Source organism: Numida meleagris, chromosome 4 (assembly GCF_002078875.1).
Source record: "Numida meleagris isolate 19003 breed g44 Domestic line chromosome 4, NumMel1.0, whole genome shotgun sequence".
NCBI classification, from domain to species: domain Eukaryota; kingdom Metazoa; phylum Chordata; class Aves; order Galliformes; family Numididae; genus Numida; species Numida meleagris.
This window is the reverse complement of record NC_034412.1, coordinates 44713257-44726171: the sequence shown is the minus strand read 5'-3', so window position 1 is coordinate 44726171 and position 12915 is coordinate 44713257. Positions and strand designations below refer to the sequence as shown.

The 12915-nt window shown below is 48.4% G+C and overlaps 1 protein-coding gene across 9 annotated transcripts in view; it reads right to left on the bottom strand.

Annotated features, from left to right (window-relative positions):
- IRF2 (interferon regulatory factor 2) overlaps positions 1-8221 on the bottom strand; it is a 43572-nt gene extending 35351 nt beyond the window's left edge. For 2 of the 9 annotated variants that reach the window (XM_021393736.1, XM_021393740.1), the window contains exons 1-2: positions 6882-7414; positions 3671-3852 (exon numbers count right to left, since the gene is read on the bottom strand). The gene's annotated coding sequence lies outside the window, so the exon portion shown is untranslated. Of the gene's footprint in view, positions 1-3670; positions 3853-6881; positions 7418-7970 lie in introns of those variants that run through there. The other 7 variants (XM_021393742.1, XM_021393743.1, XM_021393735.1 and 4 more) reach the window with 4 other exon arrangements.

Here is a 12915-nt window from a genome sequence, read left to right as displayed (position 1 = left end):
GAAGGCAGAGGCTTAGGGGCTGGGATACTCTGAATCATCCGCACGGCAAGCTGGAATCATGTCTGTCACATGTACTTATTTATGCTTACAAAAATAGCACCGTGAAAGAAGCAGATGTGTGAGAACAAAAAATAACTTAAATCGAGTTAGTTATTCTAGAGATACTGGCAGACATTGGTGAATTTAACAGAAAAAAAGTCCATCTTTTGTACGTAAACTTTAAAGGTCTCCATTTCAAGAGAACTAAGTAATAAAAGCTTCATAGAGACACATGTTGAAACGGTATGTTGTAATCCTGCTTTTTACAGAAATGTTGCACTTTCCACCACCACAGAACATAAGGGAACTTCTTAACTCATTCATGTTGAGATATGAATGGTTAAAGGGATTGCTTACAAAATATGTTCTTCCTCTAATGTTTGTGTCAATCACAGACTAACAGCAATGAGACAGCCCCAGTTCCCGACCTGCAGCAGCTATTTCTATCTTGGAGGTTTCCTAAAATACTACAGAGCAAGAGTGAGACCACTGAACTCATCTTCATTGCTATTCTGAGCCAGATAAACAATATTAAGCTAAACAAAGCCAGTCTTCAGCAGCTTCCCTCACGAATCCCACATCTCCAGAACAGGTTTGGCATCCAAAGAACTAAGTCCCGATACACCTGAACACAAAGCTCATCAAGTGCGTGAGAATTCAGACTCTGGAGTTGAATTCCTTCATTTTGCACTCGCACAGCTTTCCAATACCCAATCAACATTTTGTTTGATACAGGCCAGGAACACGTGCCTCTACATATGAGAAAGATACGCATTCAAGTTTCCCTGACATCCCAATGCACGGCCACCTTTTGACTAATTGACCAACTAGGTCTCAGTGTCACAAAGGGCCTTCAAACTGCTGACTGGCCCATGCAAAAGGAGTGAGAGCCATCCCCAAAAAAGCTGACATGAGGTACATCCTCTGTTACTGTTGAGCTGGCCCAGATCTAAGTGGATGACCCTGAAGGCAAAGGGAAAGGCAAACAACACATTTTACACCCGATCCTATTAACAATTCCTGTCTCAGTGCCAATCAATCCCAAACGCACCTGCCAGCTGAATGACATTCACGGTGCTGATGTTACCACTTCTTTTTCTCTTTGCCTTCCCCTTTACTATGACGTTTCCAAACGTTACTTCCCCGCAAGAAGAACAGGGCCGCGTTTAGCACCGCAGGGTTATCACACGGAGCACTAGATGGGAAAAGCATTAACTGGAAAACCAGTGGGAAAAGCTCTTACTCCTTATCCCCTATTCGGTTAAAGGAGTGTTGTCCCATAGAAGTCAAAATTTACCAACAAATGAAATAAATAACAACATGGAATTACATTTTAAGAAGTCCAGCTCTCACGCTTCCTTGCTCTGTGTTTATTCTTTCATTTTTGCCAACTGGGAAATGAAAACCAATGGAGTCAGTTTCACTTTTGTTTATAGTTGGTTTCAATTTTATGCTCAAGTTTTGCTTTCACGTTTTTAACATAACAGCATGTAGAGTCCAAATCCTGCAGGGAAGAGTTCAGCAGCTTTAAAGTATTTGTCTCCTATCCTTCCCTTTTCTCAACTGTGGAATTATTTTTATTGTAGATAAATTACCTAAGACACTGTTACAAATTTGGAATGCTTTCGGCAAGAGAACTGACTTATTCTGTTTTTAAAAATTTATATGCCATGCTGAATTTAATTCAATAGTTCTGTACTTTCCACTTGTTTCATCTCTCAATTAAATTAAAATGAAGCACATCTGTACAACTCAACAAAACATCTTAAGAGTAAGAGCAACCGGTGCACCAAGGGGACAGAAAGCCTATAGGATGCTCTAAATGTATGTTCTATATACACACCAAATGTATACATAGACCTAAACTTGCTTCTGCTTCCCCTTACTGATGAATTAAGGCGTTATGTTGCTTAGGTAATACTGTAAGAGCTTCACCTGTAACGCTGTCAAACCATGTCCAACATCAATAGAAATACCGCAGCACAGATTTTGCCTTCTGTGCACTCACTGAGCCCCTCAACTCACAGATATCCCTCTATACATACCAGAAAGAAGAACTTCCTTATAACAAGCTGTAAGCAAACCCTCCTTCTTTTGTGCTGTACCCCTGCCAAGCACGTCAGTCTTTAAAAACTACTGAAAATGATTGTGTAGAAATGGCTGTGGGCAGCCTGGTCTAGTGGTTGGTGACCCTGCACATAGCAGGGGGGTTGAAACTACATGAGCATTATGGTCCTTTTCCACCCAGGCCATTCTACGATTCTATGAAATGGTTAGACGACATCGACTGCAAATACAGTTCAAACTCTGTGACAAATGCAAATCTGCTTTTGCCACAGCTTAGCTCCATTCCTAACACCTCGATACGTTGAAAACACATCCAGCAGTAACTGCAAAAGCGAGTTAAGTGTTTTATAGCCTATCAGTAAGACGTGTGCTGTGCAGTGTATTCATCATGCCATTTACAAAATGCGTAATTGTATATGTTAGCTATAAATATGTAGGCATTAAACTCTTAACTATTAACATGCTTAATTTGTAACAGTTAATAATCTATACGGGTTCTTCCTACTGGCTATTTTAATCCTAACACAATAGCTCTCACATCATCAGCGCAAGGTAGAACCTCACAATGTTCATAAGTAATGATTCAATGTATCTGAAAAAGAGAAGGAAGTTCTTTAAATACATTGAATATTTTTTCCCATAAAGTTATTCTTACATGAGGAATATGCAACATAATAAATCTGTTTTCCTCATTCTTTTTGATTTGCTCATTTTTTTTGTTTTCCTTTCGTACTTGTGATCTCAGGAAAAACCAAAACGAAACATCTAACACTAACTACAGTTTATGGCAGCACAAGCTATAATAAAACTTCTGTAAACACTACCTTATGGCTTATATCCTCAATATAACAATTACTGAAGGCCTTTGAAGAACTAAGTTCTAAAAGGTCAATCTTTAACAAGTCACAGAGATAAGTAAGAGTCCCACAAAATGAGTAACGTGTGATTAGTTCTTCTTTATCTACAAACAGATCCTGACTTTCAGCACTGGAAGTCCACAAGTGGAGGTTCTAATCCAGCAAACCTCTGAAGAATTTTGCTGGAAGACCACTCCTATGCAGCGCTAGGTGTATGCACGATGCATTTAACCTTTGTCTTGTTAACAAGACCAGGTGTAACTTGCCTTGATTGAGTAGGGGCATCTTGGAAACATACGTTCTTTTTTCTGAAATTTCCTAAAAAGCTACGGCACAAGATTCACGTAACAAAGATCAATGCACAGTCTTGCTTCTCTAGGTAACCTACAAATGGATCACTTCTTCGGCTTATGCTTATCCTTATGGAGAAAGTCTCTACCTGCAGTTAGTTCTCAGAAAGAATTCTTGATCGGTACCTGCTGTAATTTGTGGACATTCAGTGCTCAAAGCTGGAAGCTGACCTGCACCGACTGCTAAGCCGCACGGCAAGTTTCTCTCCCACAGGCTGCCTAATCGCCTGTGAACCTGCTTAAACTCCTGGCACTCACAGCACGCCGGGGCAGTGAGCACCGCAGTTATGGGCTGCTCGACAAACACCTCCTCCTGTATTGAGTGCCTCTCAATTGTTTGCTGTGTGTTGCGCTTACCCGTTCCCCATTGCCTGTTCGTTCTCCTCATTACAGTGATGATTTCAAGGAACGTTCCCATATCCTCCTCAGCCACCTCTTGGCCAAGCTGAGGCGCCCCGATCTTTCACAAAAGCTGTTCTATCCGCTTGATTGTCCTCAATGCCCTTCTCTGCAGCTCTGCAGGTTTTACTGCATCCTTTCTGAGATGGGAAAACAGAAATTGTTAATGCTGTTTGGGGGAGGGGAGCAACAGGGTTTATGGTGGCATGATGGTGCTTACTATTCCATGTTTTACTCCTTCCTAATAATTCCTAACCCGCCTTCTGCTTTCTGAGCCACTGCTCGGCACAGAGCTTATTTTTTCATAGGATTACCTACGTCCTGTGATCTTTTCCCCAGTAAAAACAGTCAGTTCAAGCTTCCCTTTTGTGTATCAAGTTAAAGTTACATTCCCTTTCACGTGCATTACATTTCACTGGTCTGTACTGAATTTCATTTGCAGCCTTACAGCTGGGCTTTCAACATAACAAGATCCTTCTGCAGGCTTTGCAGTTCGGCCTTTGGAGTTTTACTGCTGGGAACAACGGGTGAATCCAACAAGCGAACTTGTTGTACCACCACCCAGCCCCTCCTGCATCCGCTGACCGGCGCAGACAACCAGCACCCTCCTTCCAGCCAGCATGCTGGCCGTGGCAGTGCCTGGAGCAATCTGATCCCACGCTGAGACCAGCCCTGCTCGGGGAAGGGCGGTATCAAGGAGACCGCAACAACAGCTCAACAACACCTTTACAAACCCCACAAGACTTGTGACGCACGAGGTCTCCTCAACAAAAGCCAGGCCTATTCTTTGTCAAGATATCACATTTATACCTCCCGTTCACTAATCCCATTCACTAACTACTGGCAAACAAACAAATACAAAACCAACTGCCCTAGAGTTCCCGGTCTCTCCAGAAAACTTGAACAACTGACAAGTGATTTGTCACCTTCTATTCCTGGAACACCAAGGCCAGCTCTAAGCAACAAGTGACACACATCGGGCAATGCAGCAGCAATTTCACATTTTAAGTGTCACCTCCTCCATCTCATCCTTCATCTCCAGCAGTTTGTTCTGATACCCTCTTATAGTCACCCCTATTTGAGAGCAAGCCCCTAACACGCTCACCGCTTAAAAAAGTAAAAAACCTCTAACAAAAGAATCTTCCAAAACTCTTCCTAGTGTGGCATGACTCAGAGACCTTGTTTCAGTCTTCTGTTGCAACTTTATCTTCCTCAAGCACTCCTTCTGCACATGGATCATTTATCAGCAGGCTTCCTGCTTTTGATGCACTTCAAAGAGGATTTATTGTTTGTTTTCATGCTTCTAGCAACTTGTTCCATGACTCTGTTTGGCCTACCTTATTGTGTTTAACACAGATTTTACGTTCTTTTCCATCCTTCTCACTGAACACAAAACTTTTAACTTGCTGAAAGATGTCTTTTTACTTCTGCTGAACTGCTTCACTTTGCTTTCCGGCTTCTTCAGCTCTTTTGGTATTTCTGGCAGACACCATGCAACTGCTTTGAGCCTCTGTTATACTGTCTTTGAAGAATTACGTGCCACCTGCAAGTATTTTATACTTTTGACTGCCTCTCGCCCTTATACTTACGTAATTTTTTCTTCTTTCATGAAGATTTACCGTGGAGAATTAACATCACCACAGTAGCCCCTGGCTTTACTGCTCCTGAAACAACAGTTCTCTGCTCTGCCTTAACATATGACAGTCAGTCAACACCTTGGTAGGACAACCACGCTGCCTTAATCTAGCCTCTTCCTATTCAGGCCTGGAGCAGCGATTCACAAGATTCTGAGCTACTTCCTGAAACAGGCGGTCTTTAACAACCAGCACCTCACTTCATACACGTGGAAGCTACCCTATCCTCCCTAGGCCAGCTGAAGTTTGTCACTACAGTATCTGAGCTTCTGCCGTTTCCGATACTCCAAGTACCGTATCATGGAGATGTATTAACAGCGGTTTTAATGCCACGGGATGATCCTATCCAAGAGAGGTTATTTCATGGCAAACTTCCTATCTTCACGTATATGCTGTCATTCTTCACCTACTTTCCCCTCAGTTTTGGTTTAAAACTTTTATTTTTATACACGCATATGACATATACATAAATGTATACTTCAGCTTAAGGCACGCACAGATTTACTTAGATAAATTCCATTTTTCTAATGCAAGCTCTTTCTATTCCAAATATATTTCCAGTTCCTCTTGAGTCTTAGCTCCCTTCTTCTGCATCATTCTAATGCATTAAGACTGCTTCTCTGACACTGTACACAATTGCAGGCCTCCACACAACGGAGATTTGGGTCCTCAGCCCCCTGTCTAACAGCTGTATTTTATTTCTCAAACCTCTTAGTTACTCCTTTCTATGCAGCATGGCCTCTGACGAGCAGCCTTTCTTCAGGAGACTGGCTTGCTATATTCTAACAAAGATATCATCAATATACATGTGTCAACACGACTCTGAACACCTCTGTCTACTAGCTGTGACGCCCAGCCGCCCCAAGGGATGCCACTAGCGCCAGAAGACTGTTACCTGGCTGTGTTTGTAACTAGCAAAACACATGGAATATGGTCTCAGTGAAGCAATACCGCGTCAAAGGGCTCACTGCACGCTATACTAACCACACTGAGTTTTGTCAGTGAGAAGGAGCCATGGCATGCTGGTGGCACATGGAGCAATTCCCTCGAGAAACACTACCAGTACGGGACAGAGAAGGACAATGAAACCTCAGAAGGGGCCAGTGGCATGGAAAGATTGTGATTCAGACAGAAACCATTTGCCTCACAGACCACTCGTGCTAGTTTTATAATTGTGTCACCATTTCCGCACCAGGGCAAATTTAAATTTTGTTGCTACATTCAACTTTTTTTGGTACTATCAAGGGCATTCTGCAAAGGATACTACATGCAAATCTATTAAGATTTAGTAACTATACTTCTAAACGTGAAGTATTTCATCTCAAGAAACGGAAGTTCTAGTTTACAAGCGCTCCTACGTTCAATAGATCACTGTCCAGAAGACCTGAGCACAGTATCAGTGACAACCGTACATCATCTGTGAGCAACGTTCTGGGTGCTGAAATTGAAATCGATGCAATTCTGTTATGGGAGCTCCATGTATAAACACATCGGCCTGAAACGCTCTGGTGCATTTGGTGCTCCCTCGCACTCACCCAGTGGGAGTTAACGACCTGAACACTGCTGGGATCCGGGCTCGGAGAGGCAATCCTTCAATCCCCGCAGCCTGGATCCCGGGCGTTTGCGCAGACAGAGCTTGGTGCTGCAATCTGGCCCTCCTCGCTACGCGCCAACAGAACTCCGGCTCCTAACTTTTCTTCGGGGAAGATGTCCGGGTCTCGGCCCTTCGCTCGCTGCTGATCTCCCAGCAGGGCAGAAGAGCAGGATCGGCGCAACTTGACAGCGCCCCGTATAAACAAAAGGCCGCTATTCCCGACGGATCGGACGGGAAGCGGAGCTCCAGCGCTGTTAGGTGCCGCTGCTACCGGCCCGCAGCGCATTCCGACCACGCACTAAAAGGACGGGCACCGGCTTCCCACAGCCGCGCTTCCTCGCTGGATATTTACAGCCCATCCGAGCGCCGGGGGAACGGCCCTGAGCACCGCGGCCCGGCCCACCATCCGCGGCGGCCCTGGCCGAGGCCGTCCGGAGCCGCCCGGGCCCGGCGGCAGGGAGGCGGCACACGCCCGTCACAGGAAGCCCGGCGAGCGGGCAGCGACGCGGCCCGAGCCGGGGCCGAGCGGAGGCCGCCGTGGCGGTTGCGCCGCCCGCCGCTGGGCGTCACCGCGGCGGAGGGTGGGGGGGGGAGGCGCGGCCGCCGCTTGTGTAACGGCCGGGAGGGGCCGGGCAGCGCCCCCCGCCGCGGGCCTTCCCGCAGCCCCTCGGCCCGCACCGGCCGGGCCGCGCCCACGCCGCCGTTCGCGGCAACAAGTGCGGGTCGTAGGGCGCCGCGCGGCCGCGGGGCTCCGAGCGCGGCCCGCACAGCGCCGAGCGCCCCGCCCGGGCCCGCGGCCTCCTCTGGCGGCGGGGCTGCGCTCGGTGCTCCCGTGCCCGCTCCTTTGTCCCCGCGGTGAGACTCGCCCGCGCACCGGCAGCCCCGCGGCCTCCGTGCCGCTCCGCTCGCGGGCCCGGGCGCTGCCCGCAGCCCTGGCGGGACGCGCGCACGGCCGCCGCGGCGATCTCAGGGGGGGAAAAAAAATAAGATAACAAATAAATAAATAAATAACGCTATCAGCGCTTTTTACCTTCCCAGCGCGTCTTCGCGGCACTTATATAATTCCTCAAGGTTACCGCCGTTGCCAGGGGACGCGAAATGGAAATGAAAACAGGCGCTGAATAATCGCGGGAGCAAAACTAAAAGTTACTCCCTCCGCCTCGGCTGCGAAAGGTCCAGATCGAAAGCAAAACAAGGAGAGGAAGCGGCGAGCCGCCGGCGCTTGGAAATCCCCCCGCCTCCCGCCGGGCCGGGCGGCCGCGCAGCGGCGGGGGCAGGGCTGCGGAGCCCGTCATCGCGCGGCTCGGCCCCGGCCCGCCCGCAGCCCGCCCGGCAGTGCCGGCCCCGGGGGCGGCCGCGGGGCCCTGTGCGGAGCGCGGCCGTCCTGCGGGGGCTGGGCCCCGCGCGCATACGAGCGGCCGCCGCTCGCCTCGGGGCGTTCGGACCCGGGGCCCGGCTGCCGTGCTGGAAGAGCTGTGCGCGCCTCGAAGTGACTTCACTCTCTCGCCGAGCCCTGCTTGTGCGCGCGGAGCGCTGCCGTGTCGGGAGTGCGAACACCCGGGCTCCTCGCTTCGAGGCAGAGCTGTCCCCGAGAGCCCTGGGGAATCCTTCCTGCTTTGGGTCCCCTCTGCCCAGGGAGGAGTGTTGGCCCCCACGCTTTCCTTTGCTGCAGCGAGGGCAGTCCCAGGCCAGGTGCTTAGAAGCCGCTTCACGAAAGCTCTTGATTTGCGGCAGGTTCTGCAAGCTGCTTTTGGTCACGGCGTCTTTGGAGACCAAAGGTGGCTCACAGGATTCAGCTCACCCTGCTGCACGCTGCAGAGGTCCGACTGGCCGAGGGGAGGCTGTGTGCGTCATCCCGGCTCTGCCCAGAGATGATGAGGGAAAGGCCTCGAGGACAGCGGGAGATTAGGAATTACTAATTGCAAAAGGCCCTGTGTAAATACAGAGAGTGGCATCCACACCTTTCCTGCATAGATGCACATCTATACATTCCGTATACATTCTTGCATGTGCGTTCAGGTGAGCAAGTGGTATCCACAAAGTCAAACCTACTAACTAGAAACTCAAGCTGAATTTTTATAGACTTGAGGTCTCTGTAGGAAGTGGTGGCACACAGCTGGCAGTACCTACCCCGAGTGGGATGGAGGCAGTCCCTACACCAGGAATGACCAATAGGAGAATACACCCGGCTGCAGCTCAGTCATCATCACTCTGGGGAGGGTCACCTGGGTGCCCTACAAATATCACAAAGCTGGTGGGGAATTGCAGAACAGAGTGCAGCAGGGAGCCCCTCCATCTCCCAGTGGGCACAGCAGCAAAGGCTCAGGGGAGAGCAGCAAAGACAACTGAAAACATGGGGTGTCCCTGGGGCCTGAGTGACTGCACAGCCAGGGGTCTTTTAGGCTGTAGAAATGGTAGTAGAAAAGAGTAGGGATGGATTGCTTGCTTTCTTTTCTAATATAAGAACTAGAGAGCATCAAATGAAACTAGCAGGTGGCGGGTTAAAAGCAGACAGGAGGAGGCTTTCTGCACAGCAGTTAATTGAACAGTGGTATTTCCTGCTTTAAGGTTCTAAGAGGTCATGGGGCATCAAAAAGCACCCGAGCATGCTCACAGAAGGAAAAAAAATATGAGGTGCTTTTAAATGTAAAGTCTCCACATCAAGCTGCCCCCTAAGCAAGAGATTTCTAGAGGCTGGAAGCTGTTTTGTGGCTGCAACAGTATCCGTAGGTCCTTGCATCTCCATCCCAGCAGGATGCATTTTCTTAATACATTTTGCTTCAAGCGCTTTGTTGTAGGTGTTGCAAAAGGCCCAACCGTGAGTGCCTGCAGCCTGCCCGGTGCCACTTGGACAGCTCACTCTGCAGAGGGAAAGGCCAGCCGGGCTGGTTTTGCAGTACTCTCTGTCTGCTGGCATTTCCAGTGTACACTTGTAATTCATTTGTGGAATGAGTGAGCTATGAAAGTCTATAGCTGATGTATCAGCAGATGCCGTGGGAAGAATGCTTACAATCACACTAATAATTTAATCTCACATTCAGAGGACAACTTATTCACAAAATGGCCAGGCTGTGAATGACACTCATTGTTTTTGGTGACAGAAAACACAGTTGCCTTCCTGGAGAAACAATAACCGGGCCCTTCCGTAGAATTTGCAGCTCTCTCTTGCTATTTCTTCCCACTGCCTTCCTCTGATCTTGAAGGAGCTCACTCAAAGGCATTAACAAAGACATTCCTCTCCATATCTTCTGCCATGAGAACTTCATGGGATGCACTAGAAATCTTAAGTCTTCTGCTGTGATACTTTCACAGTGCTGAAAGGTAATGCGAATGTTTTTTGACACGGAGCTTCCAATGATTACTTCATTCCACCCAAAAGAAGAGAATCATAGAATCATAGGAGGGCCTGGTTTGAAAAGGACCATAATGATCACCTAGTTTCAACTCTCCTGCTGTGAGCAGGGTCGCCAACCACCAGACCAGGCTGCCCAGAGCCACGTCCAGCCTGGCCTTGATTGCCTCCAGGGACGGGGCATCCACAACCTCCTTGGACAACCTGTTCCAGTGCGTCACCACCCTCAGTGAAAAACTTCCTCCTAACATCTAACCTAAACCTCCTCTGTCTTAGTTTAAAACCATTCCCCCTTGTCCTATCGCTATCCACCCATGCAAACAGTTGTTCCCCCTCCTGTTTATACGCTCCCTAGAGTTCTCGCTTTCCTGACTTAGCTGTTTCAGTAAGACCTGGCAATGTTAAAATCAGAAGATTTAACCACAGAGTGTTAAATATTCAGAGCATTTTCTCTCCAGAATTGCCAAACTTTGCAGCTTACACTATTCATCATCTTCCATGGGAATCAGTTGATTCCATTAGCATCCTGCCTGCCGTTTGCAGAAGATTAACTGTTCTGTCATGGCCTTGATTTCTATGAGAAGAAGAAAAAAAAAGAAAAAAAATCCTTGAAAATGGGAATCCATATAGTTCCAGAGGATAAATAAACCATCCAGCTTATTTTTGAAGTTCAATAATATTTAGGAAACTGCTCAGTACTGCATGCCAGCAGCACCACCCCAACACTATTCGCGTTTTTTAAGGCATTTCAGTGCAAACTTATCCATGTGATATCTCTGCTCTCAGCTAGGTGCTGCTGGCCAGGAGCTCTGCCCCCAAGAGTCTGAAGAGAGTGTCTCAATTACAGAGTGCTCCTCAGCTTGTGTGTTTTTTTAGCTGTGCTGATCTGATCGCTAAGAATTTAGCGATTGTTGTTGGTAATAATGATACAAAACCATTCCAGGATGGAAAAAATCTCGTTGCTATTTTAGTATTGTGAAAGGATGTTTCAGGGTGACTTCAGAACAGGAATGTCTGAATTATCTAAAGAAAGTGCACTTAGCAAGATATTTTTAATCAACACTGTAAACACAGTCTTCCCTAGCCAGCAGTGTGTGCAGTTCACAAAATGTGCCAAAAAAATGAGCCAAAAAAAAAAAAAACAAACCCAAACAATGTGTGAATAAAACTTTTCTTTTGCAACACAAAGCCTCACATGCTTTCTGTAAAGGTAGGTGCCCTCATTAATTAAGCTGCTGCTTTACCCAGCTGTTAGAAGATTTGCTTAGAAAGAGCCCAGAGACAAAATAATAACCCACAGCAGGAATGGCAGAAGCACAGGACAGCTGAGGCGGGCAGGGCCCTCTAGCCCCTCTGCCCCAGTCCTGCTCAGGCAGGGACACCTGGAGCAGGGTGCCCAGGCGTCTTTGGGAGCTCTCCCCGGAGGAAGCTCCTTGCTAGGGGTGTTGAACTGGAGGGCAGAGGGTCAGGGGGAGCAAACCACCTGTGGCACCTTCCCAGAGTGTCACCTGGGGAGATGGCCAACATGGACTAACCAACATCCCACCTCTCATGCCTCCATAACCCCTGTGCACCTGCACTGGGCAGCAGAGCAGCAGCACAGGCCGTCACCCCATCAGCCCCTACCCCAGCAGCACAGAGAGAAGAATTTGAAGTCTTCTTAGCCCGCTACTGGCTCAGGCTGCCTGCTGATGGCAAACTAGGCTGTGCTCTGTGCCCACACATCTGCGGGACTAGGTACAGACAGCCTGAGCCTTTCTTCTTTGGCACAAACCCTGTCTCACCCTGCAGCACAGACTGGGTGATGGCTGAATGTGATCCTGAAAATAAAGGAGCCAATTGTAAAGGAGCCAAATATAAATGTTTAATTTTAGGCTCTTCTACCTTAAGTAAAAATGGTCACTGCAAGATACAGAACCATTTCCAAGTCATAGAATCACGGAATCACAGAATGGTTTGGGCTGGAAAGGACCTTGAAGCCCCTCAGCCCCAACCCCTGCCGTGGGCTGGGTGCCCCCACCAGCTCAGGCTGCCCAGGCCCCATCCAACGTGGCCTTGAGCACCTCCAGGGATGGGGCACCCACAGCTCTGGGCAGCAGTGCCAGCACCTCACCGCCCTCTGAGTAAAGAATTTCTTCCTAACATCTAACCTCAATCTCCCCTCTGGTAGTTTAAAGCCATTCTTCCTTGCCCCATCACTATCAGACCATGTACAAAGTCGCTCCCCCTCCTGCTTGTAAGCTCCCTTCAAGTACTGGAAGGCTGCAAAGTCAGAACCACCTCTGAGGCTCTGGCTATTTTGCCTTTTCTAATCAGTGTTTAATGATTAACAGACGAGTAAGCGCTGTATAAGGAGTGCTGCTTGCTGCCTGCGTTGGAGCTGCCTAGGCTGACCTCCAGAGCTTCAGGACAGCCTCTGCACACCCGGCTGCCCATCTTCCCCAGGCACAAATGGATCCACCTTCTGCGTGTGCTGAAATAGCTGAAGCCAAGCTCATTCACCACACCTCTGTTGCCAGCCTGCAGAGCCCAGTAAGTTCTTCTTCTGAACAGCAGCAGCAGCTGGCTCTGTGAGCTGTTTCTGGAGCGCAGCTCGGCAGTGACTCATCTCTCCTGGAGCCCA